This window comes from Bos taurus, chromosome 13 (assembly GCF_002263795.3).
Source record: "Bos taurus isolate L1 Dominette 01449 registration number 42190680 breed Hereford chromosome 13, ARS-UCD2.0, whole genome shotgun sequence".
NCBI lineage: Eukaryota > Metazoa > Chordata > Mammalia > Artiodactyla > Bovidae > Bos > Bos taurus.
The window spans coordinates 59,974,699-59,994,563 of NC_037340.1; the positions used below are offsets into that span (position 1 = coordinate 59,974,699).

The 19,865-nt window shown below is 40.5% G+C and overlaps 1 protein-coding gene and 1 non-coding gene across 3 annotated transcripts in view; one reads left to right on the top strand and one right to left on the bottom strand.

The window, feature by feature from the left end:
• Positions 1 to 19,865, bottom strand: part of PSMF1 (proteasome inhibitor subunit 1) — a 45,350-nt gene that overhangs the window by 7,081 nt on the left and 18,404 nt on the right.
• TRNAC-ACA (transfer RNA cysteine (anticodon ACA)) lies at positions 6,336 to 6,407 on the top strand. The gene has a single exon. It is a non-coding gene; the product is annotated as a tRNA-Cys (tRNA).

Consider the following 19,865-nt stretch of genomic DNA (forward strand, 5'->3'; position numbering starts at 1 on the left):
TCTGTTGACTATGAATTCTCTTAGTATTCTTTATACTAAGAATATCTTAAAATCCTTCAGAAGATGATGTATTTGTTGGATATAGAATTCTGGTTCTGACAATTCTTTTTTTCTTCATATTTTAAGAATAATGATCAACTTACTTCTGGTTTTCTGATGAGAAATCCACAATCATTCAAATTCTTATTCCACTATAAGCAACACATGTTTCTCTCTAGTTGCTTTCATGACTTTTTTTCATTTTTAGCAATGTGATTATGTATGAGCATGGACTTCTTTGGGTTTATCCTGTTTAAGATTTGCTGAGCTTTTAAAATCTGTAAGTTTCTGTCTTTTGCCAAATCTGGAAAGTTTTTAGCCATTATTTTCTTCAAATAATTTTTCTGTCCTACACTCTTTCTCTTCTAAGACTCTCATGGTCCCAGTGTTAGATCTTTTATAATTGTCCCAGGTTCCTGGGACAAAAATATTTTTTCTCTCTGTTGTTCAGATAGGATAATTTCTATTGATCTATTTCAAGTACTTAATATTTCCTCTGTTTTCTCTATTCTGCTATGGATTCATCCAGTGAAGTTATTTTGATTATTGTATTTTTCATTTCTAAAATTCCCATTTGGTTATTCTTTGTATCTTGTTTCCGAGCTGAGATCTTTTATCATTCCATTTGTTTCAAGACTATTTGCCCTTACTTCTCTGAGCATTTTTCTAACAGCTGCTTTATCTGTCAGCTAATTATTCCAACATTTGTGTCATCTTGGAATACTTGATTCTTTGCAGTCCCAAAAATTTTTAATATTTTGTTATGAGGTTTCAGGAGAATCCTGATATTGTTGTCTTAGCAGACAACCAACCCAGCTGGGTTTGGGATTCAAGCTCAGGTTTCAATGTCAGTTCTGTTTGCAAAGCCTTTGTAGCGCTATCTAGTTCTGTACCACATATGTGCTATCCAGTGGTCAGTCTGAGACCTGGCAGTGGGCGATACTACAGTTCTGTTCCCAAAGTTTTTGGTGTGCTATTTAGAATCACATCCACTTATGTACATTGTGCAGATAAGGCCTGGAGTCCACAAACTTTACAGAGTTGCTTTCTGCACTCCTTTCTATGATCTATCACCTTGGTGGAGAAGGAAATGGCAACCCACTCCAATATTCTTGCTTGGAGAATTCCATGGACAGAAGAGTCCATGGGGTCACAAAGAGTCGGACACGAATGAGCAACTAACGTATCTCCTTGGTACCTTCTGGGTCCTGGGGCTTTTCCTTTTGGTCCTCTGGCCAGAAAGCTGGGGCACTGCTTACCTTGCTCTGCCACGTACCTCCCCTGACAGTGCCTACGTCCACACGCTGTATCAGGTGGAGGGAGAACAATAAAAGCAGCAGTGGTTCACTTCATACTCTTGAAACAAGTCTTCTTGGAAAGGAAGAGTCTTTTCCCTCAGTTTTAAGTGTTTTGGGACTGTCACATGTTGGGAATTTTCGGAGAAAAGGAAGAAAATACATAGGAGATTTTCTTCCCACCCTCTCTAAGCACTAGACCCCATTCTCAGTACTTTAGCCAGAATGGAGGACTCTCCTGGAGTGCTCTCTTTCCATACCAAGATCCAATTCTTCGTTTTGGGCTTCCTTGAGTTCATACCAGAGGCCAGTTTATTGATATTTCAGCCTTTGGTCTTCTCTCCCAATGTACCTGCTATTTTTCAGCATCCTCAATTAACTGCTCCATGCATTCTGTATAGCTGCAATCAATGGGAAAGTCAGGATGGAGTGTGCTTACTCCAGAATCAAAGGTTTCCAAACCCAGGCTTTCAACTGGTACACAATACCAATATGTCTGCTTTAAACATAGCTGCTGGTCTGCACTCATTGGTGACCACCAAGCGTGAACACAAAGCTCTCCATCTGCACATCACACTTCTTTGGGAGTGCCGGCTGTGTTTTCACAGTACTTCCGGCAGTAGTTACCTGAAGATTTCTTGACCCTGACCCCTGATTCAGTTTTCATGGCATTGTTTGAACCACCTAGGCCAGTTCTGTTCAAGTTGTTATGTGCACATGAATCGGGGGGTGAATCTTGCTAAAATGTAGGTTTTAATTCAGAAGATCAGGAATGGGATCTGAGATGCTTCATTTTGTAAAAGCTCCCATGTGATCTGACATTGCTGGTCTGGGGACCTCAAATGGCTAGGCTGCTTCCCAGTGAGGATACAAGTTCAGCTGGGGAATCATGGTGATCTAGGTTTAAGTACTTTGTCCTGCCAAATGTGGAAACTCAGGACTGGGAGATGCTGATAACTGTAGACAAGAATGTGTGTACAAGTAGAGCACCAGCTATGTGTTCTGAGCAAGCAGAGCACAACACTTTTCCCTTTCCTAATTCCAAGGATATCCTATGAGTTCAAAGGTGAATGGGAGATTGAGAATGATTGGAAAATACTGCATTTAGGCTATGTGAACAAAGATTTTTAAAAGAAAAATATGCATATTTCATACTAAAAAATTGTAAGGAAAATGTTACCCATCATCCGACTCTAACACAATGATTATTTTTGCCCTTTCTAGTCTTTTTATGAGCATATTTTTATATGCTTATGTGAAAATTATAAGTACAATTAGATCTGTACTAATTTCCTCCATTTGTGTCCTATATTTCTCATGCTATTTGTCCTTGCTACTAAAATTTTTAATGACCAAATAATATTCACTGAAGTGAAGAAAATCTTTAAAATTCTTCTAATGTAGGTATTGGTATTGCTTCTGGTGTGTGTAATTATAAATAATGCTGTAATTAGTAACTTTCATGTTCATGTTTTTCTCCCATGTTAGAAAAAAGTTAACTGTTATCCTTCGCCCATCCAACCACTGTATGATAGGAACAGACAATCCATATCTCTGGACAAGAGACAGAAAGCAGTTGTACTCAGGAGCTTCCACTATACCTAATTTAGATGATTTAGAAGGTGAGATCTGGGTCCTTTAAGTAGAAGAGATTTAGACAATATTTTCAGGCTGAGCTGACACAGTAATGGCACAAGAGTCCTCAGAACTCTAGGGAAGGGGAAATGTATTTTGCATTTGGTAAAAATGGCCCCTTCTCTATCTTCCATAACTTCTTAATCCCCAGAATCTGTGCGTGTGATAAGAAATCACTCCTACATTTATGTTTTATGGCACAGAGGACCTCAGAAATGGGGGATTATCTGGGTGGGCTAATCTAATCATATGGACCTTTAAAAGCAGAGAACTTTCTCTGGCTGGTGGCAGAAGAAAAGGTGGAAGGAAAGCCTTGAAGCATGAGAAGAACCTGACACACTGCTGTTGGCTTTAAATATGGAGGCAGCCATGTGAGGAGAAATGCAAGAGGTTTAAGGAGATGAGAGAGAGGTCTCCAGTCAACAGCCAGCAAAGAATGGGGTAATAACAAAAACTGAATTTGGGTTCAGTTAAGCTTACAAATGTTTTAACGATGATGCCTTTCTAAATAATTTAAAAGAAAAAGGAGACTAACTCCAGCAATGAAAAGGACAGGCAAAGGACATCAAAATAGAGGGAGAATGCTAATTAATACCAGTGTTTAGGAAGGCAACTGGGCAATGTGTATCAAAATCTTTAAAAAGAGGCTTAGTCCTTCAGCTCAGTTGAGTTGACTCAGTTGTGTCTGACCCTTTACAACTCCATGGACTGCAGCATACCAGGCTTCCCTGGCCGTCACCATCTCCTGGAGTTTGCTCAAACTCATGTCCATCTAATTGGTGATGCCATCCAACCATCTCATCCTCTGTCATCCCCTTCTCTTCCTGCCTTCAATCTTTTTTTTATTTTTTTAAGTTATTTATGCACTTTATTTTCACAACATGTCTATAAGAATGTAAAAATGTAAACATTGATCTACATAATCATGTAAGTATATTAAGTGAAACTTCCTGCAACAGTGTGAGTCAGATCATTAAAAAATAGCAAAATTTGCTTTCAATGGCTTATCTGCTGAACGTGGACATTTTAATTATTCTAGATAGTTTGAGTTCATGAATGACTTATTAGTCACTCATTCTGTTTTTTTTTTTCTTGTTCATCATCCTTGTGAGCTTCTGATATTGAGATCATAGTCTTCAATGTTGTTTATTTAAATTCTTACTAGAATAGCCTGGGAAATTAGATGGCCAGCCAGAGTAGACTCTGTTCATGATACAATTGGCCATATGATTGTATATCTCTTAAGGAAAAAAGGACCAAAAATGTTAACACAACATGCTAGAAGCAAGACTTTTTCCCCAATGCAGATGATATGATAAACACTGAATTTTACTGGAAAGATACATATATATATATATTTTTTTTTTTTCTCCACATCTTTTTGTTTCTAGGCTCTAAAGTAAAGAACATTGACTAGGAGTCATGAGACTTGAACCATTACAAACAGATTTTTCTTGACTGCATTTCTTTACCTGCTATAGTGCCCCGATCACTGTCACCAAACTCCCCAGTGTCTCTATTGCTACTGTCCTGCTTGCTCACCATCCCTAAACACGCCCAGGTTCTGTATCAAGACCTTTCCTGCATCATTGTTTTGCACATTATTTCCCTTCTTCACATTTTATTTAATCTTTTTTTTTTTCAGCACTTTATTTTTTTTTTATTTGATAAATTTAACGCCTTTTATTGCCATACCTCATTTTACTGTGCTTTGCTTTAGTGAACTTTATAGATACATGTTTTTTTTTTTTTTTTCCCTTGTTAATTTTCTGTTTAGTTGATCTATCCATAAGTGTGAGTGGGGTATTAAAGTCTCCCACTATTATTGTGTTATTGTTAATTTCTCCTTTCATACTTGTTAGGATTTGTCTTACATACTGCGGTGCTCCCATGTTGGGTGGATATATATTTATAATTGTTATATCTTCTTCTTCTATATGCCTGCCTTCAATCTTTCCCAGCATCAGGGTCTCTTCAAATGAGTCAGCTCTTTCCATCAGGTGGCCAAAGTATTGGAGTTTCAGCTTCAACATCAGTCCTTCCAAAGAACACTCAGGACTGATCTCCTTTAAGATGGACTGGTTGGATCTCCTTACAGTCCAAGGGACTCTCAAGAGTCTTCTCCAACACCACAGTTCAAAAGCATCAATTCTTCAGTGCTCAGCTTTCTTTATAGTCCAACTCTCACATCCATCCATGACTACTGGAAAAACCATAGCCTTGACTAGACAGACATTTGCTGGCAAAGTAATGTCTCTGCTTTTTAATATGCTGTCTAGGTTGGTCACAGTTTTTCTTCCAAGGAGCAAGTGTCTTTTAATTTCATAGCTGTAGTCACCATCAGCAGTGATTTTTGGAGCTCCAAAAAATAAAGTCTCTCACTGTTTCCATTGTTTCCCCATCTATTTGCCATGAAGTGATGGGACTGCATGCCATGATCTTCGTTTTTTGAATGTTGAGTTTTAAGCCAACTTTTTCACTCTCCTCTTTCACTTTCATCAAGAGGCTCTTTAGTTCTTCTTCACTTTCTGCCATAAGGGTGGTGTCATCTGCATATCTGAGGTTATTGGTATTTCTCCCAGCAATCTTGATTCCAGCCTGTGCTTCATCCAGCCCAGCATTTTGCATGATGTACTCTGCATATAAGTTAAATAAGCAGGGTGACAATATACAGCCTTGATGTACTCCTTTTCCTATTTGGAACCAGTCTGCTGGTCCATGTCCAGTTTTAACTGTTGCTTCTTGACCTGCATACAGACTTCTCAGGAGGCAGGTCAGGTGGTCCGGTATTCCCATCTCTAAGAATTTTCCACAGTTTGTTGTGATCCACACAATCAAAGGCTTTGGCATAGTCAATAAAGCAGAAATAGCTGTTTTTCTGGAATTCTGTTGCTTTTTTGATGATCCAACGGATGTTGGCAATTTGATCTCCAGTTCCTCTGGTTTTTCTAAATCCATCTTGAACCTCTGGAAGTTTAAGGTTCATGCACTGTTGAAGCCTAGCTTGGAGAATTTTGAGCATTACTTGGCTAGCATGTGAGATGAGTGCAATTGTGTGGTAGGTTGAACATTCTTTGACATTGCCTTTGGGATGAAAACTGACTTTTCCAGTCCTGTGGCCACTGCTGAGTTTTCCAAATTTGCTGGCATATTGAGTGCAGCACTTTCACAGCATCATCTTTCAGGATTTGAAATAGCTCGACTGGAATTCCATCACCTCCACTAGCTTTGTTCATAGTGATGTTTCCTAAGGCCCACTTAACTTCACATTCCAGGATGTCTGGCTCTAGGTGAATGATCACACCATTGTGGTTATCTTGGTCATGAAGATCTTTTTTGTATAGTTCTTCTGTGTATTCTGAGACTTCCCTGGTGGCTCAGATGGTAAAGCGTCTGCCTACAATGCAGGAGACCCGGGTTCGACCCCTGGGTTGGGAAGATCCCTTGGAGAAGGGAATAGCAGCCCACTCCAGTATTCTTGCCTGGAAAATCCCATGGACGGAGGAGCTGGGAGGCTACAGTCCATGGGGTTGCAAAGAGTTGGAAATGAATGAGTGACTTCACTATCACTTTCTGTGTATTCTTGCCACCTCTTCTTAATATCTTCTGCTTCTGTTAGATCCATACCATTTCTATCCTTTATTGCGCCCATCTTTGCATGAAATGTTCCCTTGGTATCTCTAATTTTCTTGAAGAGATCTCTAGTCTTTCCCATTCTATTGTTTTCCTCTATTTCTTTGCATTGATCACTGAGGAAGGCCTTCTTATCTCTCCTTGCTATTCTTTGGAACTGTGCATTCAGATGGGTATATTTTTCTCCTTTGTCTTTAGCTTCTCTTCTTTTCTCAGCTATTTGCAAGGCCTCCTCAAATAACCATTTTGCCTTTCTGCATTTCTTTTTCTTGGGGATGGTATTGATCCCTGTCTCCTGTACAATGTCATGAATCTCCGTCCATAGTTCTTCAGGCACTCTGTCTATCAGATCTAATCCCTTGAATCTATTTGTCACTTCCACTGTATAATCTTAAGGGATGTGATTTAGGTCATGCCTGAATGGTATAGTGGTCTTCCCTACTTTCTTCAATTTCAGTCTGAATTTGGCAATAAGGAGTTCATGATCTGAGCAATAGTCAGCTCTTGGTCTTATTTTTGTTGACTGTATAGAGCTTCTCCATCTTTGGCTGCAAATAATATAATCAATCTGATTTCGGTATTGACCATCTGGTGATGTCCATGTGTAGAGTCGTCTCTTGTGTTATTGAAAGAGGGTGCTTGCTATGACCAGTGAGTTCTCTTGGCAAAACTCTATTAGCCTTTGCCCTGCTTCATTCTGTACTCCAAGGCCAAATTTGCCTGTTATTCCAGGCATCTCTTGACTTCCTACTTTTGCATTCCAGTCCCCTATGATGAAAAGGACATTTTTTTTGATATTAGTTCCAGAAGGTCTTGTAGGTCTTCATAGAACCATTCAACTTCAGCTTCTTCAGCATTACTGGTTGGGGCATAGACTTGGATTACTATGATATTGAATGGTTTGCCTTGGAAATGAACAAGAGATAATTCTGTCATTTCTGAGATTGCACTCAAGTACTGCATTTTGGACTCTTCTGTTGATAATGAGGGCTACTCCATTTCTTCTAAGGGATTCTTGACCACAGTGGTAGATATAACCATCATCTGAATTAAGTTCTCCCATTCCAGTCCATTTTAATTCACTGATTCCTAAAATGTCAATGTTCATTCTTGCCATCTCCTGTTTGACCACTTCCAATTTGCCTGGATTAATGGACCTAACATTCCAGGTTCCTATGCAATATTGCTCTTTACAGGTTAGTCCCTAATGTAGTTAATTCTACTGTTGGGAATGCATGCTAAGAAAATTCAGAGCTATGCTCTAAGTTGCATGAAAAGCATATTCCCTGAAGCTATGGTAGCCTGAAATTAGAAATGACTTAGGCTAAAAAAAACCTCCTTGCATCATCGTGGTTTTTTCTTCCCGTCATTAAGCCAACCCATAAGCAAGTCCTGTAAAGTGTACTTCCAAATATATCCCAGATTATCCTTATATCTGCCACCATCTACCACCATTATTTCTTGCCAGAGTGCCTGTGTCAGCTCCTTACCTGATCTTATTGTTTCTACTCTTGTCCCTCTCTAATCCATTCTCTACAAAGGAGCCAGAGGAATTAAAAAAAAAAAAGAAAGGCTATCAAGTCTCTCTCTTGCTACACACACCTAGTGGCTTCCCACTGCTCCTGACTTTGACGCCAAGGCTCTACACACACTGTCCTGTGCTCACCCCTGCAGAGTCATCTCCTATCACCGTATCTCACCACGTTCCCACCATACCAGCTTTCTCTTTGTTCTTGGAATAATTCAAGCCAAGATAGTTTCTTCTGAAGCAATGGCTGATATAAGTGTCAAAAGGAGAAAATACTAAGGGCTGAATCACACATCAACATTTATGAGCTGTTTCTTTGGGCAAGTTGATTAACCTGTGTCTCAGTTTTCTTTTCCAAAAAGTGGAATAACAAGAGCAGGTACCTCTCATTCTCTTGCTAATGAAGATTAAGAGAGACTATATTCTATACTTAGTGTAATAATAGCTTGGCACACAGTAAAGGCTCAATAGATATTAACTATGTAAGCTGACATTCTAAGTGGGATTCCCTGGAGGGCGGGAATGGTTAAAAAGGTCCCAAATGAATCACTTTCTATCCAAACCATTTTGATGGCTCCTATTACCCCACGATCAAAGCTTCTTAGCACATAAGATCCCTTGTGATGTGGTTCTCACATTCACCTTCACACGCCAGCACAAGTAATATATAACCCCTTGGTCCCTCCCCTGCCTATAGACACACACACACACACACACACACACACACACGAGATGATAAGATGACTTCACAGCCCCATTTGTATCCATTTTTCTCGTGGCCACAAATACCAACTACTCCCAATACCACAGAACTTTTATTAGTCCCTTAAAATTTAGTTCATCATGCATTATCTCAGTGAAGCCCTTCCTTCTATATCCTGTCCTAACTCAACCCTTCAGAATAATCACCCTCTGTGAGCTTCAACAGACCTGAGACATACTTCTTTAATTGTTTTAGAAACACTTATGGTCTGGAATAAAAAGGGTAATCAGTCCTAACCAACTGTGAACTCCCTGAAGGTTGAGTCCCTATCCAATATTCTATTATTATAACACAACTTCTGTTCATGAATGACCATGGTCAAATTACTTATACATGAACATCAGTTTCATGTAAACTGTAAAAGGAGGGTAGCCCTTACCAATCTCATGGGGTTGAGAGAATTAAATAAGAGAATATGGATGAAATGCCTAGCAATTTCTGCAATAGTTGGCATTCTACCTAGCAGTCATATAAATATTACTGAACCAGCTTTGCCATCCATGGGGGAAAAAATCAAAAGGATCAAGATTACTTCCATTACAATGAAAAGAATGAGGGCAACTATTATTGTATCACAAGTAATGAAAAATGAAAATTATTAAGGTGGCACAGGTAGGGGATAATTCTTTTCCAAATATGGTGCTAGATCAACTGGATATCACTATGGTAAAACATGTATCTCACAATCACATAAAATTAATTTCAAATGGATTATCTTAATATAAAAGGTAAAATAACAAAGCTTCTAGAGTATATGAGAAATTCTACATGACCATAGACAGGGCAAAATTTTCTCAAACAGGTCAAAAAAGCACCACATATAAAAGGAAGGTATTGATAAATCGAATTACATAAAATATTAAGAATGTTTTAATTAAAACAAAACACCCTTAACAGAGTGAAAAGGCAAGCTACAGAGGGAAGACACTTGTTGTACATATGTCTGACAAAAGACTAAATCCAGACTATATAAGCAATGTCTACAAATCGTAAGACAAGACAATCCAACAGGAAAACAAGCAAAAGATTTGAATAGACTCTTCACAAAAGAGTACATTCAAATGGGCTTGTAAACATTAAAAAAAAAGATATTAAAACTATTTCATCTTAAAAACTATCTGCTTTCTTCACTGTGTTGATATTTTTACTAATGGTACAAAAGCAATGATGAGGACTTCCCTGGTGGTCCAGTGGTTGAGAATCCACACGCCTGTGCAGGGGACAGGGGTTTGATCCCTGATCTAGGAAGATTCCACATGCCTCAGGGCAACTAAACCCGTATGATGCAACTCCTGAGCGGTATGCCACAACCACTGAAGCCTGCACACTCTAGAGCCCGTACTCTGCAACAAGAGACGCCACTGCAATCAGAAGCCTGTGCATAGCAAGGAAGAGCAGAGCTCGCCACAACTAGAGAAAGCCCACTTGCAGCAACTAAAACCCAGTGCAGCCAAAAATAAACAAAAAACACAAAAACAAAAGCATCAGTGAGTAACTAGCAGTCATGGCAATCTGACTCACCAGCCACTCCAACTATCATCCCCCATCCATTTTCCCATCAAAATGTCCTTAAAGAAGTGGTAAAAATTACCAAGTGTTATCTAAAGTCTCAATCTTTGAGTACACTTCTTTTAATATTCTGTGTGATGAAACAGGAAATATTCATTAAGCACTTCTGTTGCATGTAGAAATACAATGGCTGTCTCAAAGAGAAACTTGTGCAGCTAAGCTGCTAGCTAAAGTAGCCATTTTTTCATGGAAAACTATTTTTCCATAAAATGACAAACCAAGGTTATTCAGATTGAGCTACACAGTAGACACTTTTCTGAAAACCATGGAACCTGTTACTTCAAGGAAAATAACTGACAGTATATGTTGCCAATGATAAAATTCAAGCTTTCAAGAAAATCTGCCATTTGTAAATTTGTATTTACCACTAGGAGAAGGAAATGGCAACCCACTCCAGTGTTCTTGCCTGGAGAATCCCATGGACAGAGGAGTCTGGCAGGCTACAGTCCGTGGGGTCGCAAGAGTTGGACACGACTTAGCGACTAAACCACCACCACCATTCATCACTAACTTGATGGGTTCCCCATACAGATGCTGATGAGATTAATATTCATGAATATGATTTTTTAGATATTGTGTAATAAAATGTGTCAATGTTTAGTGGATTAGCACATACCAGTGAACCAGCATTTTCCAAACAACCAATCCACGATCTTCCAACAGCATGCACTGGTAAAAGATCCATTAAAAGGGCATGATAGACCAGTGGATTTTAATGCAATAACATACAAAAAGTTCACTGATATGAATTCAAATTTTACACTGGAACTAACCCTTTGTGAAAATTAATGAAGAGAAACCTAACTAAAATAGAATGAGCAGGCCAGAAGGGAGAGCTTTCAAGTAGGTATCACTGGACATCAACACAGACTCCAGCAAGAAGAGAGTATCTTCCATTTCCTGCAGCAAGTAACACTATCTTACTACTTTCAGTGGAAGAAGAAAGAGTTCCTCTGTGCTGGTAATAGCTCAGCTAATGAGAGAGTGGCACAACTCAGCCAATGAAAAGCCATTATACTGTAAACTTCCAGTTTCTTCCAACAGACTTCTGATTATAACAGCTTGGTAGAAGTGACAAATAGATTTAAGGGACTAGATCTGATAGAGAGTGCCTGATGAACTATGGATGGAGGTTCGTGACATTGTACAGGAGACAGGGATCAAGACCATCCCTCAGAAAAAGAAATGCAAAAAAGCAAAATGGCTGCTGAGGCCGCCTTACAAATAGCTGTGAAAAGAAGACAAGCCAAAAGCAAAGGAGAAAAAGAAAGATATACCCATGTGAGTGCAGAGTTCCAAAAAATTGCAAGGAGAGATAAGAAAGTCTTCCTCAGCGATCAATGCAAAGAAATGGAGGAAAAGAAAAGAATGGGAAAGACTAGAGACCTCTTCAAGAAAATCAGAGATACCAAGGGAACATTTCATGCAAAGATGGGCTCGATTATGGACAGAAATGGTATGGACCTAACAGAAGCAGAAGATATTAAGAAGAGGTGGCAAAAATACATAGAAGAACTGTACAAAAAAGATCTTCATGACCCAGATAATCACAATGCTGTGATCACTCACCTAGAGCCAGACATCCTGGATGTGAAGTCAAGAGGGCCTTAGGAAGCATCACTAAGAACAAAGCTAGTGGAGGTGATGGAATTCCAGTGGACCTACTTCAAATCCTAAAAGATGATGCTATGAAAGTGCTGCACTCAATATGCCAGCAAAGTTGGAAAACTCAGCAGTGGCCACAGGACTGGAAAAGGTCAATTTTCATTCCAATCCCAAAGAAAGGCAATACCAAAGAATGCTTAAACTACCACACAATTGCACTCATCGCACACGCTAGTAAAGTAATGCTCAAAATTTTTTCCAAGTCAGGCTTCAACACTGTGTGAACCCTGAACTTCCAGATGTTCAAGCTGGTTTTAGAAAAGGCAGAGGAACCAGAGATAAAACTGCCAACATCCGTTGGATCATCGAAAAAGCAAGAGAATTCCAGAAAAACATCTACTTCTGCTTTATTGATTATGCCAAAGCCTTTGACTGTGCAGATCACAACAATCTGTGGAAAATTTCTTAAAGAGATGGGAATACCAGACCACCTGACCTGCCTCTTGAGAAATCTGTATGCAAGTTAAGAATCAACAGTTAGAACTGGATATGGAACAGACTGGTTCCAAATTGGAAAAGGAGTACATCAAGGCTGTATATTGTCACTCTGCCTATTTAACTTATATGAAGAGTACATCATGAGAAATGCTGGGCTGGATGAAGCACAAGCTAGAATCAAGATTGCCAGGAGAAATATCAATAACCTCAGATATGCAGATGACACCACCCTTATGGCAGAAAGCAAAGAAGAACTAAAGAGCCTCTTAATGAAAGTGAAAGAGGAGAGTGAAAAAGTTGGCTTAAAACTCAACATTCGGAAAACTAAGATCATGGCATCTTGTCCCATCACTTCATGGCAAGTAGATGGGGAAACAGTGTCAACAGTGGCAGACTTTAGTTTTTTGGGCTCCAAAATCACTGTAGATGGTGACTGCAGCCATGAAATTAAAAGGTCATTTCTCCTTGGAAGAAAAGCTATAACCAACCTAGACAGCATATTAAAAAGCAGAGACATTACCTTGCCAACAAAGGTCCGTCTAGTCAAGGCTATGGTTTTTCCAGTGGTCATGTATGGATGTGAGAGTTGGACTATAAAGAAAGCTGAGCACCGAAGAATTGATGTTTTTGAACTGTGGTGTTGGAAAAGACTCTTGAGAGTCCCTTGGACTGCAAAGAGATCTAACCAGTTCATCCTAAAAGAAATCAGTCATGAGTGTTCATTGGAAGAACTGATGTTGAAGCTGAAACTCCAATACTTTGGCCACCTGATGGGAAGAGCTGACTCACTGGAAAAGACCCTGATGCTGGGGAAGATTGAAGGTGGGAGGAGAAGGGGAGGACAGAGAATGAGATAGTTGGATGACATCACCGACTCAATGGACATGAGTTTGGGTAAACTCCAGGAGTTGGTGATGGACAGGGAGGCCTGGTGTGCTGCAGTCCATGGGATCTCAAAGAGTCAGACACAACTGAGTGACTGAACTGAACTGAACTACCAGATTCCCCTTATTCTCTATAAATGGGTCTGCCAGGTGGCTCAGCGGTAAAGAATTAGCCTTCAAAGCAGGAGACCTGGGTTCGATCCCTGGGTCAGGAAGATCCCCTGAAGAAGGGAATGGCTACCCACTCCAGTATTCTTGCCTGGAGAATTCTAAGGACAGCAAAGCCTGGCAGGCTACGGTTCATGGGGTCACAAAAAGTCAGACACAACTGAGTAATTAACACTTTTATTTATTGTTTTAGGTTAATACCTTAAAGAAACTATCACTTATCAAGTTTTGGTGTAATACAAAGTAGAAAATGCACAATTATTTCAAAATTACTAAACTAATCCTCTCTTTTCCAACAACTTAACTATGTTAAGGCTTAAACATAAACATTATCAGCTACAGACTAAATGCAGAAGCAGAAATGAGAATCTAGCTGACTTCTATGCCAGATATTAAGAAGATCTGCAACAATGAAAACAATGTCACTCTTCTCACTAAGTTTTTGATTTGGAAAGTATTTTCATAAAATTTGTTATTTAACACACAAGAGGTTTATTATTTTTAATGAATAAATGCATATTTAAATTTTAATTTATAATTAAGATAGTTTGGCTGTAATTGATAATATAGTAAATACTGACAGATATAACTCAAACAAACAGATCTTTTGGGTTCCTAAGTAACTTGGGGGCATGCAAGGGAGTTCCTGAGACAAAAAAATTTGAGATCTGCAAGCATAGGAAATGTAACTACAGGAAATAAAATTTTATTATATAGATGTTCATAGTATACTCTTTAAAATGAAAAATTGGACATTCTTGAAATACCCAATGGAGACTAGGCAAATTATAGCATGTATCAGCAGAATAAAATATCAGATACTAAAAAAGAATGTAAATAAAACATAAAATTAAAAAAAAATGTGGAACACAAATATTGAGAATATTTTAAAAATATGTAAAGATACAGATTGACTGGGATTAAAAAATGAATTTTGAATGACATAAGAGCTTTATATGCAAGGGTTTAGTTTTAGCAAAGCTGGTTAAACACAGGAAAAATTGATTTTTCAAAACAGAGAACAAGATTTGGGGCATACAGTTTCCTGACTGAGGACAGATGGAGCAAAGGGAAATGGGTTAGAATCATAATGACAACAAAAAAGTTAGGCTTAGATTAAAAAAAATTTCCCTCACAGATGGGCTGTTTTCAGTAATTCTTCCCGAGAGATCTCAGCAGAACAGACCTACTTTGCATCCTCAATTCTCCACTGTAATGGAATGTCCTCTCCCTCTATGCCAGCATCACACCAGCAAACCAGTATCCTCTGACAAGCTCTGGACACACGTGTCACCACACACTTACTGAAGCAAGACCTCTCAACTTCAGTTTGCATTTGGAGGTTTCCAGGTGTGGGACAGGCAACACGGTATGGACGTTCGGGGTGAGACACAGACCTGTATGCTATACCAAGGGGCCGAGGCTGCTGCTTCCTGCTCAGAACATAACCCAAGGCTGTTCAGTCCAATGGGCCCTCTGCTGACCCATTCTTTCCCTTCTTCCTGCCCTCAGGCCCTACCCTGAAATCTGGCATTGGTGGAAAAAACAAAAAGGTGACAGTGTGAGTGCCTGGCTGCCCAACAACACGGCAGTTGGTAGGGCTCTCACAGAGACGTCGTCTTTGTAGCATCTGTGCTGCGGGGGAAGGTGGCTTGCAATGGGGCGTGGAGGGAGAAGGGGCTACAGAGGCAAGACCTGTCAATTCGCTAGTGGCTGACAAAAAGCCTCCTAAACATTTGCCTCCTCTTCCAGTTCAGTGTCCTAGTCCTGGAAGATTAGCTTACTTGAGAAAGATCTCACTGGCCAGAGAGGTAGGGGATACATTTTCCTCCATAATCAGTGGGCACTCACTACACTGAACTTGTACACAAACCGATTATGTGAACTAAAATTGAAGCATGCAATGGGGAAAGCATAAGCTTCTGAGTCCCACATAGGGGCAAAGCCCAGACCTCACCACCTTGGTTAGAAAATTCTGCCAAGTTAAGCTGCCTCCCCTTATCCATTGTCTCCCTCTCTGGAAAAGCAGGGATGCCAGTGATCTCTACGTAGGACTGTCTGGAAGGTGAGCAGCCATAAACAAAAACACTGGGGATGGCAGTCAACACATGGTGGACAGCCAAGAAATAGCAGTTTTTCCTACCCTAGATTAAGCAGTGGCCACCGTGAGGAACATGTCCTCACGATGGAAACAATGACCATAGAGGTCCTGGGCTTAACTGCAGTTTCCCAGCACACCCTCTGGGTCAATACTCTCACACCTAAGTGGCTCCACAGCATCAAATCCTTTTCTCAGAGGAATAGGCTATGTTGTTTTAAAAAAATAAAAGGTTCTCTCTTCTAGGGGACCATCTAGTCATTACACCTTCAGTATTGTTCTCATCTCTGCTTGACCTGAATAAGATCCATGGAGTATTTCTTGAACATCTACTATATTCTGGTGGCTCAGACAGTAAAGCAACTGTCTACAATGCGGGAGACCTGGGTTCGATCCCTGGGTCGGGAAGATCCCCTGGAGAAGGAAATGGCAAGCCACTCCAGCACTATTGCCTGGAAAATCCCATGGACAGAGGAGCCTGGTAGGCTACAGTCCATGGGATCACAAAGAGTCGGACATGACTGAGTGACTTCACTCACTCACTCACTATATTCTGAGCAATGAGCTCAATATGACATCTATCATCATATTCCTGAGACAGGTACAATAATTCCCAAGTTGCCCATGAGAAAACCAAGGCTAACTGTTCTCACTGAGACAGGCAAAGCTACAAGGCCAGGGTTTGAAGCCAGTTGATCAACCTGCAAAGCCTGTACTCCTAACTGCCATATGATACTCTCTCCTTGACATGAGAGGTGGGTGAGGCAGCAGAAAGAAGGAAAAGAAGTCCCACCTGCTAGAAGTGGTACACAGGAGTGATAAGCCTTGGCCCTTTGCCTCATCCCTTCCAATCCTTAGCAAGGACAGCACCGCCCTCTATCAGTATTCTTCAGTGATTTCCAACTGTCCATTGGGGAGATTCAGGTACATCAGGTACGCCTGGCATCAGGGTCCTTGCAAAATCTAGTCTTATCCTTCAGAGCTGTTATATCCCAGGATTCTGACATGAACTCTTTCTCAAACCAAAATTTAGAGACAACCCCATGCTTTCAGATTTTGATGCCACTGGACTGCTGGTCTCACAGCCTGGAACAACCTCCCTAGAAAGGAATCTGAGGAAATAATCCAAACACATGAAAAGGAAAAAAGAAAATGAGCCTGAGGAACACTTTTCCTCTTCCCCATGAACACACAGCTCAGGCAGCAACCCCCAAGAAGTCTTTCCTAGGCCACCGATGGGGGATCTCTGTGCTAATCCCTGATAACCTGGCAGTTATATAAACTCTTATTTACTCACCTGTCTCCCATACCAGAGGGACAGCACATGCCTCAAAAGTATGGGCCCAGGCCCAGGGATCTCTGAACCCAGAGGGAAGCATTTGCTGGATAGAGAACTCATTAAAAATGTGCAAAGATATAGGTCCAGGTGATAGAGATACAAAGGGCTGAAAAAAGGAGGGTAAAGGGGATATGCACTTGAAAAACACCAATAATCTTGGAATTAGAGAAAAATAACCACATGGTATGGACCTAACAGAAGCAGAAGATATTAAGAAGAGGTAGCAAGAATACACAGAAGAACTATACAAAAGAGATCTTCATGACCCAAATAATCACGAGGGTATGATCACTCACCTAGAGCCAGACATCCTGGAATGTGAAGTCAAGTGGGCCTTAGGAAGCATCACTACGAACAAAGCTAGTGGAGGTGATGGAATTCCAGTGGACCTACTTCAAATCCTAAAAGATGATGCTGTGAAAGTGCTGCACTCAATATGCCAGCAAAGTTGGAAAACTCAGCAGTGGCCACAAGGCTGGAAAAGGTCAGTTTTCATTCCATTCCCAAAGAAAGGCAATGCTAAAGAATGCTCAAACTTCTGCACAGTTGCACTCATCTCACACGCTAGCAAAGTAATGCTCAAAATTCTCCAAGCCAGGCTTCAACAGTACATGAACCAAGAACTTCCACGTGTTCAAGCTGGTTTTGGAAAAGGCAGAGGAACCAGAGATCAAATTGCCAATATCCACTGGATCATCAAAAAAGCAAGAGAATTCCAGAAAAACATCTACTTATGCTTTATTGACTATGCGAAAGCCTTTGACTATGTGGATCACAACAAACTGAAAAATTCTTCAAGAGATGGGAATACGAGACCACCTGATCTGCCTCTTGAGAAATCTGTATGCAGGTCAAGAAGCAACGGTTAGAACTGGACATGGAAAAACAGACTGATTTCAAATTGGGAAAGGAGTACGTCAAGGCTGTATATTGTCACCCTACTTATTTAACTTATATGCAGAGTACATCATGAGAAATGCTGGGCTGGATGAAGCACAAGCTGGTATCAAGATGGCTGGGAGAAACATCAATAACCTCAGATATGCAGATGACACCACCCTTACGGCAGAAAGCGAAGAACTAAAGAGCCTCCTGATGAAAGTGAAAGAGGAGAGTGAAAAAGTTGGCTTAAAACTCAACATTCAGAAAACGAAGATCATGGCATCTGGTCCTATCACTTTGTGGCAAACAGATGGGGAAACAGTGAAAACAGGGACAGAGTTTAGTTTTTTGGGCTCCAAGATCACTGCAGATGGTGATCTCAGCCATGAAATTAAAAGACGCTTGCTCCTTGGAAGAAAAGTTATGACCAACCTAGACTGTTTATTAAAAAGCAGAGACATTACTTTGTCAACAAAGGTCCATCTAGTCAAAGCTATGATTTTTCCAGTAGTCATGGATGGATGTGAGAGTTGGACTATAAAGAAAGCTGAGCACCAAAGAATTGATGCTTTTGAACTGTGGTGTTGGAGAAGACTCTTGAGAGTCCCTTGGACTGCAAGTAGATCCAACCAGTCCATCCTAAAGGAAATCAGTCCTGAATGTTCATTGGAAGGACTGATGCTGAAGCTGAAATTCCAATACTTGGGCCACCTGATGCGAAAAGCTGACCCATTGGAAAAGACCCTGATGCTGGGAAAGATTGAAGGCGGGAGAAGAGGACGACACAGCATGAGATGGTTGGAGGATATCACCAACTCAGTGGAGATGAGTTTGGGTAAACTCTGGGAGTTGGTGATGGACAGGGAGGCCTGGTGTGCTGTAGTCCATGGGGTCGCAAAGAGTCAGATATGACTGAGCGACTGAACTGAACTGAACTGCATGGTAGTATTCTCAAGGATGGGGTGAATGCCTGTGCTAGTGGGCCAGGAGTTTTAGCCAACCAAAAAAAACATGAAGGGCAGGATAGGACAGGGCTGGCTCTGTCTGCAGCAGGCCTGTACTCGGCTGGCACTATTCCTAGCCTCTATCCCCATCTTCTAGGCACAGAACAAGGCCTACATATTTCAAAATGCCTTTCGCAGCCCAAAGACTTAAAACGCAGAGATATCACTGCTGACGGAGGTCTTTACAGTCAAAGCTATGGTTTTTCCAGTAGTCATGTATGGACCTGAGAGCTGGACCATAAAGAAAGCTGAGTACCAAAGAACTGATATTTTCAAATTGTAGTGCCGGAGAAGACTCTTGAGGGTCCCTTGATTGCAAGGACATCAAAACAGTCAATCTTAAAGGAAATCAACCCTGATTATGACTGTTGCTGAAGCTCCAATACTTTGACCACCTGATATGAAGAGTCAACTCACTAGAGAAGACCTTGATACTGGGAAAGACTGAAAGCAAAAAAAGGAGAAGGTGATGGCAGAGGATGCGATGGTTAGATAGCATCACCGACTCAATGGACATGAATTTGAGCAAACCCCAGGAGATAGTGGAGAACAGAGAAGCCTGGCATGGTGCAGTCCATGGGGTCGCAGAGTTACACACAACTCAGTGACTGAACAACAATGACATTGTTCTATTGACCTATGAGTCTGTCCACCTAATGTAGCTATATAATAAGCCTGAATACTGGGTATAATGATTTCTCCATCTTTATTTAATTTCAAAATTATTTTTAGCTACTCCAAACTCCTTTGCCTTTCCATATAAATTATGGAATAATCTTGCTCTATCTTCAGAAGTTTTTGTTGGGATTATGATAGGAATTGCATTAAACTACTGTATCAATTTATGGAGTATGTGACATCTTTGATGCAGAGGGAAAAGAATCCGCCTGCCAATGCAGGAGACACAAGAGATATGGGTTCAATT